The following is a 24004-nucleotide window of genomic DNA, read 5'->3' on the forward strand; positions in this document are numbered from 1 at the left end:
TGCACTCAATAAAAAAGGAATAAAATTGTTGTTATAGTATAATATGGTAAGGACTGGAAGTTGAGTGGCTCCTGAAAAGAAGAATACAGCAGAGCATTGAATTTTGCGGTTAATATGGTGTTTACTATGTTCAGATCATTGACAAAGGTAAGAGAAGGATTGCTGGAGTTGTAATTGCAGGACTGTGAGACATCTGTTTGACTAGACTAATAAAATATCACCTGCATAGAGGGAAAGATAAGTTCAGCTAAGTTGTCAGTAATAACATTAATGAATAAATAAAACAGTAATGGATGTATAACAGAGCCTTGAGGGACAGTTGTTTAATGTTCCTAGTCAACTGACAGTTATTGGAATAAACTTGAAAGGTCCTGCTATCAAGGTACTTATGGAATTCAGCAATTACATTTTTCTGTAATTCAATTTTTGCAGCTTTGCTGTAGTCAACAGTTTGAAAGGCACAGGCCTTGCCCATAAAAACGTGACATGGAAAGAGACCATCATTAGGTTGCTATGGATAGTGTCAAATGCCTAGATTATTGTTATGGTTGTGGTAAAACCATTTCTGAAGTTATATTGTCTATCAGAGAGAAGCCCAACACTATTTAAGTGTTCAAGCAGCTGTTTATAAAGAAAATGTTTACATTGTTTTGCTACAGGGCAAAGAGTGGAGATAGGCTGTTAGTCTTCATGGGTTTGGGCTAGGGTTCCTTTGGAATATGCATATTGATGGTATGTTTCAGGGTTGGTGGAACAATTTCTATGGTAAGTGAGAGGTTATAAATCTAAGTTAGCTGTTTTCTCTACTGCCTTCCTGATGAATTTAGAGTGGAGTACAGTGAAGGAAGAAGTAGGGGGTTTTAAGTTCTTTATATATTTTAGTTTCCTTCTCATAAACAAATCAGAAGTGGAAGGTGGCTACATATTTTGCAAGGATATACATTTAAGTTTGAGGGTTAGTGTGTAAGTTACAGCTAGGATTAAGATATGTCTTACTGATGGTTTCAGTGGAAGTGATGATACAGTTTCTATAATCCTTTGATGGATTAATGTCAGAGTTATTTTGGAGATTACTGGTGAGAGAGGAGGAGTTGAAAGAATGTCTTTTTAAGTGTTGTATTTTCTTTTTCCAAAAGGATTTTGGATTATTGGTAGCAGACATTTGTTTATTTCAAAGATAAATGGTTTTGGCTAAGTCTGAGGTTATTCTTGCTTTCATAAGGATAGGTACTTTTTGTTCAGAGGATACTAAATTGATGTTCTTACCAGGTGGATCAAACCTTGACCCTTTGCCTCATCAGAGTTTTGCTTTCATTGGTAGGCCAAGTGCATTACTGGCCTAATAGTCTTCTGTGTACACAAGGGAAGACAGAGTTTTGGACAACATAAACTGTATCAATTGAGTATAACAAGCCACTTTCAGGTTCATCAGTTTGGTAAAGGGGTGACCCACTGAGGGAATTCTTTTTAAAATTAAGGATACCCAGTTTATGATGAGGGAACTGTCGGCTAGTCATTCTTTGCGACTGATTTTATAGCTTTTAAGACCTATAGGACTGCACTGGACAGTGATCACTTAGGAAGTCTGGCAGATTTTAGGGCTAATGCATAAAAGGCCAAGTTGGTAAAAATAAGATGAAAAGTAAAATGCTTTCTTTTTTTCAGGCTGGGCTTGGTTGGCTGCTTTATAACTTGTTCTATGTTAGTGTTACATCACATTATCTGGTTTTCTGGCTATTAACATCCAAGTTAATGTCCCCTGGAGTAATTGTATTCCTTCTAGGAACTTGTGGGAACATTTTCAAGATGGTGTCTTGAATAAAAACAATTAAGACTGATGAAGGTGGGGGAATATAAATAGACAATATTGAGTATGGTTCCCTACGTGTAAGTTTGTTAAGAACCTTTTACGGCTTCTATTATCAACCAAGTTAGTTTTTGAGGAGTCTTCGATTTGCAGGGATTAAAAGCATGACTTCAACTATCAATTCTTAGATCAGGTCTAAAGTCATACAGGACATAATAGTGTCTTATATGTAAGTAAAAGGACAGAAGAAATCTTTAAGTGAGGTCTCAGAACTTTTAGATTAGGGTTTCTTGTGGAGGGCTATGTTTCAGAGAGGCCCAGTTGTTGTTTATCCTACAAGTATTAATGCATTACATTTGTAAAGAGCTATGACTATTTCTGAAGGTATTGTTTCAGCTGGTATAGTGGGTGTTATGGAATATCATAGGATTCATTGATTGTTGAGGAGGGCATGGGTTGGTTTGGATGTCTCTGGATTTTAAGTATTATTTGGCTATCCAACACTTAGGCAGTGATTTGGGAAAGGAGACAAAGGCTAGAATAGTCTGTCCGTCATTTAGGCTGCAAGAAAAATATACAAAGTAGAACAGGATAGCTTATCTGGGACTTAGGCTGTACGTTGGTAAAGGAAAGAAAGGCTAGAGTATCCTAACTGCCACTTAGGTTGCAAGGAAAAGACAGGTACAAAGGGATAGATAAATGGATAGATAGCCAGATAAATAGATGGATGGATGTATTGAAAGTGGAATAAAGGGAAAGATCAGCCTATTTTCCACCTAAGCTAAGGAGAACAGGGGGTTCATCCTTCAATTGATATTTGCCTTAATCTTTCTACTTTATGTCAGTTTGACTCCCTTTCTCTCTGCACCAACCTTCTGCTCAAAATTCTTAGCTTTTTCCTGTTCTGAAATGCACATGTGATCCAACATGTGCATGCATTTACATAATGCACTGTGGTAAAAGTAAAGACTAATTTTTCAGGTTAATATATCTGTGGCTACTACCCCAACCGATAGCCCTCTCCTGCCTCTTCCTTAGAAAAAAAATAGTATAAGTATTACTATACAGAGGATTAAACCTCTTAATTATTTTCTTCCCCAGTCAAACTGCACCCAAGTAATCATCCCAGAAACAGCCATCAACTCTCCATTTACAAAACAGGTGATAGTGGGGGTTTTGATTGTTATAATAGTTAAGCTTTTTCTTGCACAGATACAAGGTACGAGGTTTAATTCTCAGTATTGGAGGGAATTGGATAGGCTGGAAATAGCCTACAAGGGCAGCTAGCTTAGTACTTCCCTATGAACCTATGAACAACCATTTTGTCTTGCTAAAAAGAAATATGATGTTCTTATCTACCTTTGCAAGCCATGCAGACAAACCTCTCACAAGAATACCTGACCTTTTATGAAAGGTATACCTAAATAAGAACAGATATAAATGTTTTTACAAAACTCAAACCTGTTTCAAATCATTAAGCACCTATCGATGAGTGTGATTGAACGTAAACAAACTTGATAGCCTTCATTACAGCTATCCCTTCTTAAATCACATACTCTGCAATTTGTGCATGCAGTACATCATGCGGTGGAAAATGCAGAGTGATAGAGAACACACAAAAAGTTGAAAATAGCATCTATGCATTCATACAAATGTATCCATTGCTCATTCAAGACACAAAGGCTTTTGAAATAGTCAGGGAAGCAATAAAAATAGCAAATTATAAAAGCTTTTCCATACCCTTAAAATAGAAGACTGCCAGATAATCATCAGAAGGCTAGAGCTCAAATTAGAAAATTTGGAAAATAGAGCTTGCCGCAATAAGCTGAGAATTGTAGGTCTACCAGACTCCAGAGAAAGAGACCAATATGTTACATTTATAGAAAAAGTTTTGCAGCTGCTATTTAAATTATAAAGCCTGGTATGAACAGAATAAGCTCATGGCATAATTTCTAGAACCAAGACAAACCTACCAAGATAATTCATTATTAAATATATACATTAGAAGGACAGAGAGGACAATTTACTCAAATCCAGTGAACAGGGAACTACAAGTAACATTTCAAGCTCCATGGTACGCTTTTCAACTGACTACAATACAAGCCTTTTTGGGAAAGTGTTTGCACTGGTCATTACAAAGTAAAAGGAGAGCTTTCCAGATCTTAGACAGCCAGTTCCAGTGGAGCAACTCCCCTTTCTTCCGAAATCTCTCCAGAACATCTCACAGAAGAGGTGCTCCAGAAGAAGAGGACATGTAAGAGGAGACACATAGACTTCCCCATGGACTTTTGCATGGAAGACATCAATTTTGATGAAGTAGAAGGATGCCCTAATCTGCAGCAGATGACATCTCCTTTGGAGATATCCTAGAGATCCTGAAGCAGAAAGGCGGTCAGTCTTCCCAAAATCCCTTTTCCAAAGAAATAGTATTCTTGGAGGCTTTTAGTTCTTGCCCATCTACGTCTTGAGTAACCCCCACCCCAGCGGATGAACTTATTTATCTGGTTTCCTGTTGGGCATGGAAGGAGCCAGATACTGTTGAGCCCATCTCCAAGCACCTTGACAAGTTTCTGGCCCCACCTGCTGACATACCCAACTGGAACAAAGGAGTCCCAGTTGAAGCTATGGTGGTGGCAACAGCTGCTCTGTCCATACACCTAACGGGGAGTCCAGAGCACTGAACAGATTTGGAAAGCAAATGCTTTCCTCACTTACTTTTGCTCTAAGGATGCTTAATTATCTGGCGCACTTTACTAGGCTTTAGAGAGATTTGACTAAAGAACTATCAAATACTCTCTCAGAGTCCATGTCTGCTGAAGATTTCAAAAGATCTTCTTCTCAGCTGGCCATTCTTTTATCTATTTCAAACACTTTGATGAAGTTAATCTCTCACACAGCTGAAGGGACCTAATGAGCAGCGATTTCTGGCATCGCCATAAGGAGACACACCTGGATGCGGCTATGCAACTTTGCGGAGCCTTTTAAGATGTCATTTATTAATGCCCCATTTGATGGCATTTCCTTGTTTGGACCATCAGTAAAAGGCACACTTACCCACAGCAATTAAGATGGAAAGGCCCTGTCTGCTGTGGGGATCAAGATTTCTACACCTAAACGGATTTTCTCTAGGAACCAGAGAGGAGGCAAGAAGATGTGTTTTAGAAAAATCTAAGGGATCTTTCCAGGATACATATGGGGAAAATTCCTCTAGGGGCAGAGGGGGAAATTTTAATCGTAGACATCCCCCTAGAGGCAGAGGAGATCCGCAGAATCAGGGCTTTGGAGATTCTTTTTCAGACAGGCCCTATCAGCACTCCCGAAGTGTTTGCTGACTGTGCAGTTATGAAGGCAGTTGGGGGTAGGTTGTCTTTGCACCTAGATGTGTGGACAAACATCACAAGAGACATATGGCTGCTAAGTATAATATATGGGGGTATCACATACCATTTTCCCTTCTTCCTCACTGTCAAAGGAAGGCCACAGCACAAGAAATACAAAAGCTGCTAGAAAAAACTCATCCAGAAGGCCCCATCAGATCAGCTAAGATTTGGAACTTATTCATGCTTCTTTATATTGCCAAAGAAAACAGGGGACCTCAGACCCATTCTAGTTTTAAGCAAACTGAAACGGTATGTAAAAATAATGAAGTTCCAAATGGTCATGTTTCAGTCCATCTTGCCTTTTCTGCAAAAGGGTGATTGGATGTGCTGGTCAGATCTTCAGGACGCATACTATCATATCAAAATAGACAGATGATCCAGCAGATATCTCCACCTTTGGCTAGGAGGCAGTGATTACCAATTCAGAGTTCTGCCCTTTGGACTCACCACAGCCCCCAGGGTATTTACGAAATGCATGACAGTAGTCGGCAACTCACATGAAACTGAAGGTATTCCAAATGTTTCCATGTTTGGACAACTGGCTCCTCACCTCCCCCTCCAAGCATCAACTACAACATGCCAGGGACTATTTGTTCCAGATTTGCAACAATTTGGGCATTATGATAAATCTTGCCAAATCAAAACTTGCACCAGTTCAGAGCATGGAATTCATCAGGACAGTTTTGGACACAACAAATCAGATAGCATCTTTACCTTTCCATCACATTACTTCCATAAGAAATTAGGTTCAGGCTATCCTTTTTTTCCATCCCCTCCAGCAATGTTAGTGCTACAAGCACTTGGGTCAATGTCAGCTGCCACAGTACAAATCCTCCTTAAATGCTTCTTATGCAGGTTCTCCAGTGGACTCTTTTTGTACAGTGGTCCATTCTATATCAACCCGTCTTTTCAAATAAAACTAACCCCAATTTGCAATTTGATGATCTTTTTCTGGACAGAGCCTTTGCTCTACTGAACCCAGTAGCCACAGTGACCATGGACACTTCTCACCTGGGGTGGGGTGGGGGGCAATTCTTGGGAAGAACTGTCTAAGGAATGCAGTTCCCCCAATAGACCAACCTGCATATCAATGCCCTAGAGGTGATAGCAGTCCTTTTAACATTGGAAGCATTTCAAAATGTCCTTCCCTTAGAGACTATTGCAGTTCAGACTGACAAAGTGTCTGCAATCTTGTACATCAACAAAAAAGGAGGAACTCAATCTTATACACTTTGCAGAGAGGCCATGAAGGTTTGGAAATGGATGATCTCATCAGACTGCATTGTAATTGCAACACACATTCTGGAGAAAACCAGCATGCTTGCAGACAAACTAAGCAGATCCATTCTGATGCCAAATGAGTGATCTCTCAATCAGCTGGTAGCAAATATGATCTTCAGGTGTTGGGGCCTACCTTTCTGTGACCTATTTGCCACCCCTCTCAACAATAAGTATAGCAAGTACTTTGCTCTGATCCCCCTTAGGGGAAGCCACCAAGATATGCTGTACTTCACACACCTGGTCCTCGGGTCTCCTTTATGCTTATCTTCCCCTTCCCCTGATGCTAAGATTTTTGTAGAAAGCAAGCAGGATGATGAGCTCAGTAATCCTCACTGCCCTCTTTTGGCCTCCCAAGTATGGTTCCCCTTTCTATGGTCTCATCTTTGTTATCCTCCATGGATACTGGTGTCTACTCAGGATCTCCTCTCTCATTTGTCAGGAATGCAATACTCCAACATTCAGGTCCTCAAGCTGACTGCATGGTTTCTCCACATCCAGTAATAGTTAGACAGTCCAGGCTCTCTTCCCCAGTTTGTGACATGATTTTGACTTTTTAAAGAGATTCTATCAAAAAAAAGTTTATAAAAGTAAATGGAGAAGGTTCTCTATTTGAGCATCAGATAAGGAGATCGATCCTTTTTCTTCACCAGTTTCAGCTATTCTTCATTTTTTGACAACTCTTTTCAAAGATGCGGCTAGTTTCTCTACAATTAAACTTCAGTTGGCAGCAATTTCAAATGTTCACAAAGGGAATACATCTTTTTCATTGGCTTCCTCTAGGTTGTGTAAAGCTTTTATGAAAGGCATTTTTCTACTGAGACCTTTGTTAAAAGATCCAGAACCACCTTGGGATCTTTCTGCGGTACTTGAAGGTTTAACACAAAAACACTTTGAACCACCAGACAAATCTGATCTAAAATTTCTGTCATGAAAATGGTTTTCTTGGTAAGTATAACTTCAGCAAAAAGAATATCTGAACTCCAGGCTCTTTCATCAACCCCCCCTTTATATTGTTTTTGATAAAGACAGGGATTCTCTGCATACTAACCCTACTTTTTTACCTAAAGTATCTTCTGAAAATAATATCAACCAATCATTTTACTTGCCAGAGTACATGCTACACCTCCTTGATGTGCACAGACAACAACATTTTTACCTTCACAGGACAACTCAAACTAACATTTTGCATCTTTCTCTCCAAATTTCTTAAGCCAACCAGTTTCTAAAGTTACCCTAGCTAAATGAAATACAGACTGTATTCTCATGGACTTACTCTCAGAAGGGTATGACATAACCAAACTTCCCTGATCTCATTCAACTAGATCCATGGCTACTTCATCTGCCTTTTGGTCTAGAACATCTATTGATTACATTGTGCAGCAGCTACATGGTCCAAGACTTGTACCTTTGTTTCACATTACAAATTGCACATAATATCTAGAAATAGAGCCTCTTTTGGTTAAGCAGTACACTGGAATATCCTTCCATGATGGCCACCCAAGGTCACCATAGCTGGGAAGTCTGTTCCATAAGTGAGGAAGAATGAAAAGGACAAAATCAGATTTGTAAGTTATGCACTCACCATAACTAGGCATCCTCAGCTCCCCTCCTATCCACCCCTATCCATTTTTCTTCTGGAAGGACCAAATGGACTGTATTTAGAACCTACAGTTCCATGTCTGAGCCCTGTCTTTTACATCTGGCTATATCTGTTTCTCATCTGTTTTTGGAAAATAGAACAGCAAACATGATCTGAAGCAATAGAGATAGAGTATGGCATTATGGGTAGAGGGAGGAGCTCGAAAGTTGGATCTGAAGTATGCGGCCGAGTTGGATCCGGGAATCTGATCCATAACTCGTAAGTGAAGAAGAAGAATGAAAATTGACAACACAGATGCCTAGTTATGGTGAGTACATAAAGTTTGTTTGCATTTGTTATTTTTTTATTTTCTGTTGCCTCTCAGTTGAACACAGTTACATCAGAGATGAAAAGACGTCCAGATGTGCTTTGATTTCTTTTGATATAACTCATACATCTGGAGTGTTTTTGCTTGATATCTGAAAGACTCAATGTGGACTGTGCATGAATCTAAATAACTGCATTCTGTATAGTTAGAATGAGCTGCATGCAGAAGGTGCAGTCAGTATGCTCATACAGGAAACATTCAGAATTGAAGAGAAACAAAAAATGATGAAGGTCAGGAAGAAGATATTTTACGTACCATAACTTAATTTTTAAAGAATATTTTTTTTCCATTGTCAATCTTGGGTTTGGTTAAATATTGCATTTTGCACATGTATGCATACATTCTGCCAAAGCTCAAGGTTTGGGAAAATGAACATAGGTTACTGTCTCTTCTAGAGAGTCACATAGTGGGTTTAATGAATTATATGATTAAAGGAGAAATAAGGAATTATACCTCCTGTAACCAGACCTGTCAGATGCAAAACAGAAGCACAGATAAGCCATGAGCTATTACACTGTCACTTAGTTTAGTCAGCTAGAAAGTCTTAGAAATTTGTACTCCTGGTGAAACAGTTTTTATTTTTAGATAAACTAAGCAGTTTAGACGTACAAGTCACACTGCTGCAGGAAACAAAGGCAAGCAAGAAACTTATGAAGACATTACATGCAGATTGAAATGCTTACAGTAAACCAGCGCCAACAACTTCTTCTAAAATGGGGGGGGGGGTGATTCATCATTTAACAACAGCCTGCAGTGGGAAATTTAGTTGAAAGAAGACACTAGGAAGACAATATTTAAACAAGATATCCGTGAGTGAAGGGCATCTACTAATGACTTCCATGGTCCAAACCAGGAACCATCAAATGTTTTGTTAAACTTTCATGAAGCATTAGAGGATGTGGGATGAATAAGGACTCCATTTGTAATAGACTTCAGTTTAGCCCAAAATACACAAATATGATCTCTTTGGAGCACAAGACTGAAGAACAACAGGTCATTATGACAGGAGAAGAAAACCCACTTTTTACTAGGTAGTCCATGGAGTATAAAATAGCCCAACTTCAAGCACTATACCTTCATTTCCACAACAAGAGTGAATAAAAGAATTATTTAATGAGTTATAAACACAAATTTAGTACCCAATGTTGAAGAAGTTAGGACTGGAGCAACATATTATTCAGATTATTATATAATTTTTGTAAAGTTTTCAGAAATGATAAATAGAAATATAGACCCAAATTGGCAGTCAGATTTACTGCTTTTAAAAAAGAGATTGAAGAGGAAATAAAAACTTGGAATTAATGTTTTTTTAATAAAACAAAGACACTGATGTATTCCTAATTGTACAATCTAATACTTGAAGTAAGCAAAATTAGGAAGGTTTGGGATTAGAAAATCAAAAACTAAATGAACGTACTAGAAAGGTCAGTAGAAGAGATAAAAAAACATAAATGCAAGGTAGGAAAAAACATAAAGATACATGCAGAGCTAACAGCAATGAACACAGCTTGTAAGGCATTGCTTAATGCATATTATAGTGGCAAATGGGAACACACACAATAACATTTTTGAACAAAGGACGCTGGATCCCCAAAGTTAATACCATACAGGCTCTGGGTTCATTACAGAGGACAAAATATAGAGACCTTAAAAGAATTAGAATGCATAACTGATGTAAACCCCATCTGGAATAAACTCCATAGTGGAAAATTCATGAAGGTCTATACAAAAGCAGACAAAGAAGAGAATGATCCAAGCTAAAAAGGGATTTTGTTCTCTCTTAATCCATACAAGATGCCAAACATGCACAGAAAGATGCAGCACCTCTGAATGCACAAATGCAAATGACACACCTGTGCTGGGTGAGACAGCTACCCAGATGGGGTTCCCAGCGAGTCGTACAAAATCTTCAGGAAACAGCTTAGTGGTATGTTGCTAATATTTTTTAGAAGCTTTACAGAGAGGCTATTTACCTCTCCGGCTTAACCTAGTAAAGTTAGTGGCTTTCTCAAAAGAGGATAAAGAGCTCACAATCCCATGGAATTACTGAATAGTATTTCTGCAACCGATTGTGATAGAGATTTATTTTCAGATTCAAACAGTATAACTAGAAAAACTGTTTCTAAAAATTATTCAAATGATTCAAAAGGAATTTTTTAAAGACAAGGCAGGAGGATCTGACAACTAGGATCCTGGGAACTACCGCCTCATCAGTCTCACGAGCCTGATCTGCAAGGCCATGGAATGTATTATCATGGATCTTATAAACAAAGACATTGGCAACCTTCAAACACTGGACCCCATGCAGTTTGGGTTCGTGAAGGGCTGATCTTGTTTCCTGAATCTGACTGACTTCTTCAAATCAGTCTCCAGAGCCATGGACAAGGGTAAGGTGGTCAACACAGCCTATCTGGACCTTGCCAAGGCCTTCAACAGCATCCCCCACTCTGGAATCATAGATAAACTTACTAAGCTGGGTATTAATCCCTTCATCACCCAATGGGTTGCCAACTGGCTTACTGACAGGACCCACACTGTAAAAGTAGCCAACTCCAAATCCAGCTCCAGACAAGAGACAAGTAACAAGTGGAGTACCTCAGGGTTCAGTCCTGGGACAGCTCTTGTTTGGCATCTACTTCTCTGAAGTACAGACCAACACTAAGGGTCTCTGGCTAACAAAGTTCGCAGATGACTGCAAACTGGGAGCCATTACTAAATCCCCAAATTATGTGGATATTCCACAAAAGGGTCTTACAGAAAGAGATGCTTGATGCCAGCACCATGCGCTCAAGCTCAATGCTAAGAAATGTATAGTTATCCCCCTTGGGAAAACACATGTACCTGTGAATTACCATATAGATGGCAGTACACTAAACACTGAAAGTGTAATAAGAGACTTAGGGACACAGGTGGACAGTGGTCTCACCTTCGATAACCACATCGCCACAACAGTCAGGAAATCCTTCTGTGTGACACACCTCATCACTAAGGGCTTTTCATACAGAAAAAAAGGAGGTAATTGTCCCACTGTACTCATCCCTCTTTAGACCCATTATAAAATACAATGCCCCATTTGGTATGTACCTCTCAAGACATCTGCAATAATTAGAAAGGCCGCAGAAATACCTCACTAAAAGAATCTCAGGCTTAAAGCAGATGCCCTATGCTGACCAGCTAAAAAAACTCCACCTGTACTCTGTTGCATATCATCTACTCAGAGGCGATCTCTGCTTAACATACAAGGCCATGTCAAACCCAGAGCTGCTGGACATGCTACACATAAAGAAATTCCAATCTCTCAGAGACGCACGCTCCAGGAATCTACACCTTGTCATCACAATGAACAAAACATGCTGGAGGGATAGGTTCCTTACCCAGAGACTCCCCAGACTCTGGAATAGACTGCCCATACATGTCAAGCAGAGCGCCTCTTTGCCCCTCTTCAAAAGGAACCTTGATGATTGGATGGGAGATAGGAAATTCACACCGGGGATCACATCAGTCACCCTGCTAGACAGAGGTCCAGGGAAGTAAATACTATGGGGAAAAAATAGCCAGGGAATTATTATGGCTAGGCTTGTATAGGCCCTAGGGTCAATAGCCTAGTACCAACCTATAAACCTATTATCAATATTCTGGAAATATGTAGAGAGAATCCAGTTCCAACAGAAGTAGAGCTCATAGGCATTCATAAAGCTTTGACTCCCTGAAGTAGAACTTTCTTTGGGATGTGATGAGATTCCTTGGAATTAATGAAGAATACATTAAGTATTGCCAGGTATTAGATAGGAGCACAGCACAAGTCTGTACGTGGGGATGAACTTGACACCATTTCTGCTGTCATGAGATACAAGACAAGGGTGTCCACTCTCTCCATTATTATAAGAGCTGTATAAACTCTCAACTACTATGTCACTCAGTATCACAGTATCTGTGGTATCCCATAAAGTCTAATCATTCACTCAATATAACATGGTTCACAGATGTCTTTTTTCTCTTGCTGTAAAATCTAGTGCATTATTTAGATAATATTCCCCTATACAGTGCAGAATAATCACAGAAAAGGAACATGAAAGGATGAATAAAGGGGATGGAGAAAGGATTCTTTAGATATTACACAAGGAGAGTAAAATATATTAATGACAGAGAAATGCAGGAATTCTCAATGATATATTCATTTCTATTCACACACGTAAGGAGAGGAAAGGAATGCTATCAGACACATTTAAAAAGAATCTGTACAAATGTAACTTACTTAATATAATAAAAGGAGACAAGGTACAGGGGAATTCTTAGTAATCAAATGAACAAACTGACCTGTTAACTTTGTTTAACAAGAATTATGTTATATTATTGTTTGTACCTTGGAGATTTTTTCCCCGGGCCTCTGCTGAAAATGGACATGTATTCAGTCGCACTATCCCGGTCAAAAAATGTAAAATAAAAATAAATAATAAATAAAACTGTTCTAGCAATGCATGATATTGCAAAAGTAAAGTCAGCTTTGAGAAATGGACTTTCACAATCATCTTGGGAAAAATCATTTCTTGCAAGGGAAAAAGCTGCTTTTCACTCCCCTGTGTGAAGGATGCATCTCCACACCTCTGCCTTCTCTCTAAATATGATACATTTGAACCTGGAAAGTAAGAGGAAAATGTCCTTACCTTCATGGTTCCAAACTAGGACTTTGAAAAAAACACTGAATTTCTTTTGCACAGTTCCTCAAAACATACACCTAAGATCCAAAGGGATCCAGACGTGTACTTTCACATCTTCTGATAGACATATCCAACTAGTGACTCAGCAGGGAGGCTATAGCATACAGGAGGCAGCCTATGGTCTTGTGACTTCACAAGGGGGGGGGTGCTACAACCAAAATATGCATTCATATCTGCCCCCCACCGTGTACCACCTCAGTAATGGTTCTAACCCTATTGCCAACTTTGCCCCTTCTCCCAACCTTAATACTACACATTAACATCATCAAAACTTTCCCATACCACCTACCACTACACAAGTCAGACTCAGATGCACAGACATTCACAAACACACACATGAACAACTGTCCATCCATCCTCTAACCTAACCCTTACCCTTACAGTAAAATATACAGACTTGCTAACAAACACACAATACCCATCCTTCACTCATTCTCAACCCTAACCCTAGCTCACACACACACACACACACACACACACACACACACACACACACACATATGCACCCCCCCCAACTTACCTGTACTGACATTCTGTACTATCAACATATCCACTGTTTTGCTTGGTCATCCTTACCATCTGCATTATGTCATGCTCCTGCATTTGCTGGACAAATGTATGTTCAGTAAAATGCAGGGGACCCATAATTAAAGGGTGTAAGAGGTGCAAAAAATATATTTTTTTCTTATATAGTGTTTTTGCATTTAGCATAAAATTATTGTTCTTTTTGTATGCGCTGTTTTCAGTGTTTGCTCAATGATGAGACACATATACATATATATAAATATGGGTCTAACTCTCTTTATTGAATAAACACTTTGTCGAAAAAGAGAAGTAGACCCACACTTACGCAAAAGTGCACTTCCGCGAAGAATGGTTCAACGAACCATTCAGTAGGGAAAAGGGAATTTACCTGTTTCCCCTCTGTAGTACGATCTCAGAGTTGGTATATTTAAGTAGGGGGGTGTGGGGAGCACAATCCCCCAGATGGAGGCGTGCAAAAATGTTGTTTTGGTGTTCCTTAATGGTTTGTTGAACTGTTCTTCAAAAAAGTTCACTTTCGCGTAAGTGTGGGTCTACTTTTCTTTTTTGAAGACGTGTTTCTTTGATGAAGTACAGTAGAGCCATATATATATATATATATATATATATATATATATATATATATATATATATGTGCAAATTTGCAAAAGATACCACACATTCAATCCATCACTCTCAATGCCTCAAAAATCTTTCTTGGTTGGAACTATCTCATGTTATGAACTATAAACAATTAATAATGGCTCACAAAATAATGCACACTCTTGACAATGTACCTTCCCTAAAAAATCTTCTACAACCCTATTCTAGCATTTGCACTCTTTGATCATCTAACAAAGACTTACTCCAAGTAACCAAAGTATCCAATCCAGAAGGCAACTATATTTACTTTAACTTTGTTGCCATAAGTTGTAATACCCTTCCACACAGTAATAGATCCATAAGCAATCTTAATTATTTTAAAATATCTCTCAAAAGACACTTATGTGATTCTTGGCTTTGCACATGTAACACTCCAGCTTAATTATTAACTTAGCATTACTTATACAATTTGGTTGCAAGTACTAACTCTGTTAACATCCCCCTTATAACAACACTACTTCTTTATAAGTAACTACATTCCTAGCTGCAACTCTAACCACTGAAGTATTACTAACTATGCACTACTTTGCCTAAGTGATTCTACCTACTTAATTTCCTAACTAATGTTATGTTCCTCCACATATATAAGTTCAACCATATATTTGTCTATATTGAAGTGTTTAAAGTCTTGTTCTATTTGATAATATGTATATATTTTTGTTTTTAAATTTTTATCCTGTAAATGTGTTAACACTCATTTTTTTTTGTCTAGAATTTTGATTACTTGATGTGATGACTTTGTATGTAAGCTTAGGCTGTAGCTTTTCTCTCCCGGGCGTCTGCTGAAAATGGGCACTGTCCCAGTCGGACCATCCCGGCAAACAAATGTAAAATAAAAAAAAAAATATATATATATATATATATGGATCTACTTTGGAAGGTTGAACTTTCAATACTTTGAAATTCATTTGGTCGAGACCATAACATCAAAGTTTTGAAAGTTCAAAACTTCAATTAAAAAAAAAACATTTTTTTACATTTATGCAGGGGGGGGGGGCATCCTGCACCCTTGGCTAATTAAATATACCAACTCCGACATTGTACTACAATGAAAAGAATGGTAAATTTCCCATTCTGTGCTGTACGGCAATCTCCATTTAAACCATTCGAAGTTTCAAAACAGCGAACTGAAGGTGTCGACCATATCAAGTTTGAAGTTTTGAAACTTTGAGCTTCCAAAGTAGACCCACACACACACACACACACACACACACACACACACACACACACACAGGCACACACATAAATAAATATATATATATATATATATATACATATATATATATATATATATATATATATATATATATATATATATATATATATATAGAGAGAGAAAGCTAGTTTCCATGATTTACTATTGAAATGCCGAACCGACTATGTGCAACTCGACTTGCGCGAAGGCTGAAGAGCGAATGTCACTGCGGTCAAATCCGATTGAGCAAACGGCAGATCCTTGCCCCTGCATGAGCCATGGTAGCATGGGTGTGGAGGTGTTGTGCAGCCGGTAATGTCGAAAGTCGAATGCCTGTCGGTTGCGAACAATTTGCGCGGTTTTGGTTCGCGTAAATACGTCGCAGAAGTGGCCGTTCGACTAAGTTCGATCGCAATTTCAATAGTAAACCAGTTTCCATATGTAGACAGATGCACACGTGTGTATGTGTGTAATTGTCTGTATTACCACCTAATTTAGTTGGGCTGCTGCAGCTGTAAGTTCTGTTGGACTGCTATTTGTTGTTCATCCTCCACCATTTAGACTATATTATGGGATTATTATAATACGGAAGTCAGAGATAGTAGAATTGAAGCTGCTGACATATCTTTGATATGTTCCATCACCTTAGCTGTGGAGCAGTGGTTCCCTACCATAGGCCAGACACACATATTCCTGTATGTGCACTATCCTCCAATTATTACCTGTTCCATACAATACAACGATGCCTGCAGCCAGTTTCCTATGACCCCCTGGACACTACTGTCGCAGTGTCTGATCATTCCTTATACTCATTTTCTGCTCTTTAGACTGGCAACTCCTCATAGGTAGGTCACCAGTACAACAGCAACAATATATGCAGACAAACTGCATCTGCTTCATCTGGCAAACTGATAATGCTGAGGCCATGGCTAATAACTATATAAACTAACTATAACTATATAAATTCTCTGAAATGAGGGTCTGAGTTCTGAATGCCTGCAGAGTACACTACAATTGACCAACAGCAGTAGTAAGACTAGTAAAAAGAAATGTTTCTTTGCAATAGAGTTTATGGACTTCATGTTTCCACAGCAAAATGATTTTTATTACTTTGAATTCCATTCCCCACTTCCTAGAATTAACTAAATGAAAGGAATCTTTATGTCATTTTTTATTTAATCCAACTCGAGCATGACCTCATGCTTCAGGGTTCATTAATATAAATATAAAAAAGTGCAGGCTTTAGTTGCTCCCATCTAAATAGACTTGCATAAGTTAAAATATATATATGGCTGAACGGCAACTGCCAATTTATATGTCTCTGTTGTACTTATCGATATTTATAATATTTCCTCTTCAAATGTAAGTTGATCTCACAATATAACAAGCCCAACTGTATAGATTAAGATGTTTATGCATGTCATACTGGTGACGGAGTAGATCTCACAAGAGCTATGATCTATTTTCTGGAAGGACCGAAGGTGCTGTTTATGCTGAATGCACTGTGTAACATATGATATATTACTTACAGATATAGCAAGCCATGAGTTAACTCCATTTCCCACTTAAGCAAATGTGATGACAGTTACCAATCTTAATAGACTGTCTGTTAGCATTTAATGATTTGAGCAAAGTATATTGCTCTTACATCTGAGAAATATTCATTAGCTAATTCCAAAGCATATTATGTTAATGATTAAAAACTGTCCCAGTAAAAGCAATAATGATATACACTGTTATTCCAGTAAAGTATAATCTTAGATTTCATATATAAAGAGCCCAGTGTTCAATTTCTATACATATAAAATTACAACAAAAAAGTCTCCATCTTTTTTTATCACTGACTCTTGTCTGATGTTTGAAGTGATTTATAAAAAAACAGTTAACACACTGCTGACATATCTTTGATACAATGATCATACCCAGGAAACAGCTTGACCCCTGAAGGCTTGCTCTTACTGTGGGATCGACACTTCAGATTGACTTTGCTTCAGGCATATCAACAAATCTAAACCAATTTTATTAAGAAGCGGTGTGTGGTGTGGCAGAAGCCATTTCAAGACAACTTTATTTATAGACTGATTCAAGTTGTTTATTTTCAGCTCTCCAAACATTTTTGTCTGTTATATAAATATATCTGCAAATGAAAAAAGGAAAGTGATGTAATTCTTTTTTCGACAATTAGATATTACAGCATGCACAAGAACAGCTATAGAATAACATGCTGTTTAACAAATATGCTGACTTTTCTCATGGTTAGACCTCAGATTAATTGGAAGGAGCCGAGGTCTTCTGTCAGACAAGCCATAGTGCACACTCATGAAATGCAGATAAGATTATGCATTTGGTTCCATTGGAATTGTAAGTCTGTTTTGATAAAAAATGAATAATGATAACACTAATAATTACCATTTGACAATAACCTAGTGAAATACATGTTTTGTTTACCCTATAAATCTGAAATATAATATATATGTGATGTTTCTTAAATATGTAAGTGAAGATCTACTTCTAATTCTTTTGGGTCTGATTCCAATACCATCATTTAAAAGTAATGATTAAAAGGAAAGATTATTTCTGCTATTAGTTTTACCAGAGAAGTAAGAGAAGAGCATGGCCATTACCCTGGTACTGGCAGGTAACCCTGTTAAACCACGTTAAATATTTAGTAATTGTACCTAACATTTACAGTTGGATTTTATGTATGTATGTATGTAGGTATTTATTTATTTGCCAGTCTTTACTGAGAAAGTCTTGTTGAGCAAAGTCTCTTTCAGCAAGTCTCGGAAAAAGGGATCTGCATTAAAAACATTTAAAGAAATGAAGTACTACAAATATATATAAATATATATGCATATTATATATCTATATATATATATATATATATATATATATATATATATATATATATATTTATACACACACACACACACACACACACACACACACACACACACACAGTCTAAAAAGTAGAATCCTTTTAATGTACACTGTATTATATGTTTTTGCAGTATGGATGTTTGTTCACTAACGCTTTGATCAGAAAAGGAAAGGAAACGAAAAAGATAAGAGCATAGAAGACTGGGATTATGGGAGTTTCCCTTTTTCCCAGTATCAAGCCAACTTAGTTAGATTATATATAGTGGGGGAATAAATTGTAGTTCTCATGAGGGATTTACAGAATGGCTCCCCTGCAAAAAAAGAAATTACTTTAATTTAGGCTACTTTAAAACTGCATTAGATCAGTTCTATTCATTTTTTGTTTGAATTTGTAACTAACAGAACTATTTTTAATAAAGATTTTGGCAATCACTTGCCCTATAACTATGTGTGTAGGGTCACATGTTGTAATTAAACATGCAGTCCTGACAACCATTACGTTTTTTTGCTCAAATTCCCTATTCCCCCAAAGCACTGCCTAGTTAAGTAACAAGTTCAGGGTCATACAGCTGGCTAATGAAAGCTCTGGAAATCAAATTCTGTGCAATAGGAAGAAGATCATTAACAGGTCATAGTGTTTAGGTTAATTGCCAGGCAGACATTGGTATAGTCAAGATTACTGTGTATGTGTGTGTATACACACACATATATATATATATACACATATATATATATATATATATATATATACACACACACACACACACACACACACACACACACACACACACACACACACACGCATTTGCCATTTGACACTTCTTTTTGCCTTAAAGTGCAGTTTATTTGGGATATCTTTATATATATACCTGTGCCTTAGGGCATCTATAAACTGCCTGTGTCCATAAGGGCTACAGACGACAAGCCAGGTGTGAATTTGCAAATTCCCATACATTGGTCCAAATTGTGTTTGAATAAGCATAGGGAAGAGCTTTTTTTTACATGAATGCGGAGTCTTCACCACAGAAGGGGTAACCTCTGCAATGCATACCTGTCCCTCCAACATGTTTTGTTTGCATGACAGATGAGGATTAAGCAGCAGGGTGTAATGTGCTGCTATATAAGTTGTAAACATTATTGACTGGAGCTCTAGCTATTTTCTTACTGGTTCTTTCACACCTAGGTTTAAACTGTGGAGGGTGGGGTGGAGCTCTATCCAGTGCTGTGCTATGCTACAGCTGACAGACACAGATGCCTTCACTTTGGAATTCACTTGTATAATCCTTAGTTAAATATTCCTCCAAGTTATAGCTGTATAAACCACAGAGTTAAGCCGTGGTACATTGTTGCATTTCAAAAGTGATCTCATAGACAGTCAAGACAACTTATTTTGCTATCTACTTGTGGTGCTGAAAAGAAATGTTATCTATCCAGACTTATTAGTATAGCAGTATACCCAAAACCAATGCCTTACCTATATGAGCTGAAATGACATCTCTCAGAAATGAGTGAAAAAGCACTGGCCTTGTGCTAAGAGGCTTGCTGGTCCTCATATGGAGACATAGATTAACCACTTAGGTGCTACCCCACTCTTTTTTAGCCCACACATCTAAAACCATAGATTATTATACTTGTCATCTGTCTCTGCAGCGAGACTGGTTGAAATTATCATTCCGAGAGAATGTAGCAGGTGTCTCATGCTCACCGACAACCACCTGCTACTTAAAAAAACTGATTAAGTGTGTGAGAGATGTAATTATATAATATTATTGGAGGCAAATCTCTTACATAAAACATCTATAAAAAAACAAGTGGTTTGTGAAGTGAAACTCGATGCCATACTACATTACATTACATTACACCAATCATGCATAGCTCATACCAAACACAAAGACTGACGTACGCTGAGGCTGTTATAAACAACCTATCTAAATGTAATCTAAGAAATAAGTACCCGTAACAAAAAAAACACTGCACAGATAGCACCCATTATGAAACACATATCGATGAGTCACAGATTCAGTTCAATATCCTGCAGGGCATATCTCCACACAATCAAACATCCTAGTCAGAGGTGACTCCATAGTGAGAGAAAATGATGAATCTCTTCCCAGGCTGTACAAGGAGACAGTCCTAGTCCGTTGCCTATAAAGTGCCAGGGTTCACAACATCACATGCACTCAAGTCCTTGCACCACAATCACACATATGATACAGTCATTGTACATGTGGGTGTAAATAACTTGAGATGTACCTCTTTGGACTATTGAAGAGAGGCACAATGGAGTTGTGGAATATGTGTCTGGGCTGGGTATAAACCTTTCCTTGAGTAGCCTTCCATCATCATCACAAATGATAATGATATGAATGAAAGGTTGACTTCAACAACTGACTTAGTTTCAGGATTCATTTAAAGGGTGTACAATATATTTCAGCCTAGGAAGGGATGGCAGACAGTCTAAACTACTTTGCCAGGGATAACATCAGAGCTATTAAGCCAGATAAAGGTGGGGGGCTGACTTTATTTAACAACTACGACTACGTTGACAGAGTTGAGAAAATTTTGACTAATGACACATACAAAGAAGTATCTGTCAATGAGGTTAACACTGCATATAGAATGATAAAAGGTTACTACAGCGACCTATTTATGGACGGATACATTGACCTACATAGTTACCAATACATCACTACTAACTGGCCAAAGATCCCTATTATGTTTGCAACACCTAAATACACAAAAATATTCTGGACCCCCCGTTTAGACCATTAATAGATGGACAAAATTCTATTACGTATGCATCTGCTAAATTAGTAGACAATATACTAAAAAAATACTTAGTGACGGAGGTACAAGTATGTAAAGACTCATGGTCTTTTCTGAAGAACTTTGATAATATCCCATACAGAGAAGATTACAACTTCATCACTATTGATGTTATAGACTTATACACGTCCATTCCTCACTTGGAAGCTATAGAGTGGGTCAACTTATTTCTTATTAAGAAAGGGGCTTCATCTAATGAAATTTTTACTGTAACAACTTTACTTGACATTATTTTGACAAACAACTTCTTTACTTTTAACAATAAGTTGTACTTGCAAAAATGTGGTGTTGCAATGGGATCTCCTTGTGGGGCCAGTTTAGCAAATACAGTTATGGTGTATTGGGAACATCAATATATTTTTCAGAACACTGAGTGGACCCCTCTTATTAAGTACTACACTCGTTTCCTCGACGATATTTTTATTTTATTTGGAGGAGACAATAGAAAAGCAGAAGAACTTTTATATTACTTCAATAACACTACTGGTTTCTTTAAATTCACGTCCAATTTTCAAAAACAGTCTATTGACTACTTGGACGTGAATTTACTTAAGGACCAAGTAAATAATCAGTATCTTTCTAAGATACATAGGAAAGAAACCTTCTGCAACTCGTACCTTCACTATACTAGCTTCCATCCTATTTCTCAGAAAAAAGCCATAGTGAAAGGTCAGTTAATTCGAGCAGCCCGTATGACCACTCACATGAGTGACTTTGAAACTGAATGCGACTTACTTACAACTTTCTTTTGTGAGAGGGGTTACCCTAGCGACTTTTTAGACAAGATAGTTCAAGAAGTGAAATGTAAAAGAATTAATGGTACTATACTCCCTATTCTTAGTCAGGCTGTTGATAGAAGTGTTTATTTGGACACTATAGAAAATCAGGACAATTTATCAGAGAAAGCAGAAATGTTTGAAATTGAAAAAGAAAAGGTAATTGAACCTAGTAATGTTTTTAAACTTAGTTTTATAACCACATACAATATGGACAGTGATATTATTAAAAAGTTATTATTTAAAAATTGGACTTTGATCCAACAAGATAGGAGTATTTCTAATAAACTAGCTGAATATCCTAGAATTGTATATAGAAGGGGCAACAACATGAAAAATATTTTAGAGGCTAACACTATCAATTATAATTTTAGTAGGAAGAAAGGTATGACAATTTGTGAAATTTGTAACATGTGTAAGCATATGTGTAGTGGAGAGCATGCAACTATTAACAATATAAAATATAAAGTTAAATATAAACTGAATTGTTATTCTAAACTTATAGTGTACGTGGCCTTATGTACATTATGCCCAGCTTTCTACATTGGAAAGACTGAAAGGCATTTAAAAGAACGAGTTTACGAACACACATATGCTATACAGAATAACAAGGTAGAGAATGCCTTGTCTAAACACATTTTAGGCAATCCGGGCCACAATTTTAAATTTATGGCATTAGACCAAATTCAGACCAACCTTAGGGGTGGCCCTTACAACTTGCTATTAGAAGAGCGAGAACTAACATGGCAATGGCGTACTAATGCATTTGTCTATCCAGGGTTAAATGACCATTGCAACATTAGTTGTCTACTAAAATTAAGGAGCTTGGATAGGAAATAATAAATAAATATATATTAATATTCATGCTTTAGTCACACTTATACTATTATAGCATTGCCTTTATTTTATATACAACTTCTTTGTATATAGAACAGACACAAAATTTTATAGTAATAATAAAATCAAAATTTAACAAGGAATTTTATGTACTTGTAGTGTATGGGTTCATATTATATTTTATATCTTATTTATGAGAAGTACACATAAGATTTAATAAATATTTAAATAAATATATGTTTTTTAAATATTTTTTACATAAACATATACCTTTAACTACAAGGCTATTTAAGCCTGATATGTTTACATTACATAATTTTATGTTGTTCAAAGGCTCCTTTGAAATGCTGTCCTGATTTGCTAATATAAAAGAAAATAACTATATAACAAACATTTATTCAAAAATACATATTTATAGACTTTCTGACATTCAAATAATTGAACTGAACTTATTGCTATTAAGCTTAGGGAGCATATTCTTGATAAGAATTTCTTGTAGATTTTTTGTTTATATTTACAACCTGTTTTGGATATTCTGTATTACCTCATTAAGTATTGCCTTTTGTTTCTGAAATTTGACTATGCTTATTTCTTCTGGTTGTATTATTTGTGAGTTGATTTTGTGTTTTTAAGCATATACACACACACTTTTAATATATATTACTTGCTGCCTTATGTTGTAATGTAACTCTATCACTTTAAACTGTAATTGATGTGTAATCAAGTGTTTTTAGTGACGTGAGTATAAATAATCAATTAGACTAAGTGTTTAATGTCTGAAGAAGTTGCTCAAACATTGAGCGACGAAAAGCGCTTTACATTTACTTCCTGAATAAATAATGTGTGGTTAGTCTTCAGTGACTCATTGGATTTCCTTCTTTTTGTGGACTTGGTTTGTTTTCCAGTACCTAGTTTATCATCATCACAAATGATAATGATATGAATGAAAGGTTGACTTCAACAACTGACTTAGTTTCAGGATTCATTTAAAGGGTGTACAATATATTTCAGCCTAGGAAGGGATGGCAGACAGTCTAAACTACTTTACCAGGGATACCCTGCTCCTCTACTCCTATAGCTTCCATATACTGGCCAAAACCTTGCCCACACCCAATGTGACTTTTTTAGGCAATGTCAGTCTTGTAAAGCTTG

This window comes from Protopterus annectens, chromosome 16.part0, assembly GCF_019279795.1.
Source record: "Protopterus annectens isolate FY-2018-M chromosome 16.part0, PAN1.0, whole genome shotgun sequence".
Lineage (NCBI taxonomy): Eukaryota > Metazoa > Chordata > Ceratodontiformes > Protopteridae > Protopterus > Protopterus annectens.